Consider the following 2431-nt stretch of genomic DNA (forward strand, 5'->3'; position numbering starts at 1 on the left):
CGTATCGCGCGAGACGATACAGCTTTGTTGTCGTTGTTTTTTCATTCAATTAAAATGGTAATTTTCGCTCTAATCGCGAGAGAATGTGAGTGTACGCTTTTTCTCTCTCTCTCTCTCTCTCTCTCTCTCTCTCTCTCTCTCTCTCGAGATATTATAAGCGATGATTAATCGAAGCTTGTTAGCGACTCCGGGATTTCATTGTTGATGCGCCGCGCGCTTGTCTTGTGTAATTTCTCGGATGTATATTTATAAAAATTAAACATAATGACTTAATGTCAAAATAATACACACGTCCGCGAGTGCACACCGCGATGCGTTTATCCAATAACGTTAGTCATTATAAGACGCTTAAAGCAGTCCTATAATATAAACTCACGAGATATAATTTTCTGCCCATAATCAGCATTATATACCATATAAATCCACTGAAGACACATAAAAAACGCAGCTGATGATTAAAAGCTACTAATCGATCACCATCCCCGCGTCATCTGCCATTTCGCGCATAATAAAGCCTCCGCCGTGCATATACCCATAGGTATTGCATAATATAATTCCAAACGTCGTCTGCAATCAAGCGATGCATAACGCACGATTATACAATATTCGGCGACGATTAATTAAACCGGTGACATTTTTTCTCCACACACACACACGCGCGACTATACGGCGCAGCTGCGCGCTTCCGTTCGCTTCCGCCGATATTTATCGCGTCACAATATTTATACGCGGATTCGCCGCGCATAAATCGAATTAAATAATTATACGACGAGATCCGCATCGGTATCATATCCATACACAATGCGCAGAGGGTACGAAACTTGGAAAACAAAGTATCTCTCGCTTCCGAAGCTATATTCGCTCTTTCGAAAAGAAGAAGAAAAAGAGGAAGAAAAATAGAAGAGCTCGAAGCATCGCTGCTGCTACAGTGCGCAGTAAAACTGAGCGCTAAGCAAATAGCAATTCTCCGGCGCGCAGCTCACGCGCCGGTAATCGTCGCGCGTTTTACTCCGCAGGTGAAAATTGCCGGTTTCGCCTCCTCTCTCTCTTCAGTTTTATCGACTGAAATTGCCCGGAACTCTTCTCTCCCTTTTCATTGTTTCGAGAGAGAGAGAGAGAGAGAGAGAGAGAGAGAGAGAGAGAGAGAGAGAGCTTGAAAGAGCTAGAGGCAGCTTTTTACGGCTTATGCGCAGAAATCATCCTCCCGACGTTTAATCGTATGTAAAAACAAACACGGAGTGTATAGCCCTCTGTGTTTGAATTGCTTCTGGAAGCGCCGCTCGTTTTCTCGGGAAACAAAGAGGGATATAGACAGAGAGTAAGAGAGAGAGAGAGAGAGAGAGAGAGAGAGAGAGAGAGAGAGAGGGACTTTGTGAATGACGAAGGGGAGAAGAATTTCGCCGGAGTGCGCGCGCGTATATATATTTTTTTTTTTTGCTCCTCGAGAGGCTCATTGAGGAAAATGCAAATTTTACCGCCGGTAATTTTCCGGAACGCGACTGCGAATAATAATCGATAGTGCGGAATTCTCCCGGCGATGGTTTTCTCTTTTACAACATTTTTAATTCCTATACGCGCGCACAATAGCGATCGTCGCTTTAGAGCTTTGAATATTCACGAGTTTTATCGCTTGGCTGCCTATAGCGAGGCAGGAATTCGTATTTTACTTCTCTCCTCGCTCTCGTCGGCTAAATGAACGCTCTCGAGAGAGCATAATGCTCGGGCGCGGATAACTTCTGGTTTTACCTCGCCGGTAATAAGTAATACGTTGATTCGAGGAATCGACGCCGGGAGAAAAAACGTTTACTGCTGCGTTGCTTTCGATTCTCTTAATTTCGCTCGTCGGCTGTCATGATCGTTGCGCGCGGCTGCTGTTGACTGGGCGGAAAAAAATATTAATTTTCCATAAGTATAGGATTTTAGCTACCGGCGAGCTTCTGCACACACGCGCGTAAAGTTTTTTGCGGGGATAAGCGATGTTTTCTGCATTGCTTCATTTCTTGCGTTTATATTTTTAATGGGAGGGGAATGCTTGAACTCTACTATTTTTCTTCTTGAAAAGTATTAGCGTTGTGAATGTCGTGGATGGAAAGTGATTCGAATTCAAATGTTGGCGGGACAGAGCTTTTTTGAGCTTTCGCGGCATCCGGTCATATTTTTACTGTAATCGATGAGTATAATTTCTCATTGCAAAACAGCCATCTCGTTCTTCCTCCGATTCGCGCGAATTCATCGTTCGAAAAACGTCTTAACCTTTTCCCTCACTCTCTCGTTCAACACCGGAAGTCGTATAATACAGAGATCAGTGAAAGAACCCATCACTTAGCAGAAGTGCAGAAGCGCCAGTTATTTTCTCACCGCAGCAATTCTCACCCGAGAGAGTCGAGCCGTTTGCACAGCAGCAGCAGTTTGACCTGTGCCTTGTATCTCA

This window comes from Nasonia vitripennis, chromosome 5, assembly GCF_009193385.2.
Source record: "Nasonia vitripennis strain AsymCx chromosome 5, Nvit_psr_1.1, whole genome shotgun sequence".
Lineage (NCBI taxonomy): Eukaryota > Metazoa > Arthropoda > Insecta > Hymenoptera > Pteromalidae > Nasonia > Nasonia vitripennis.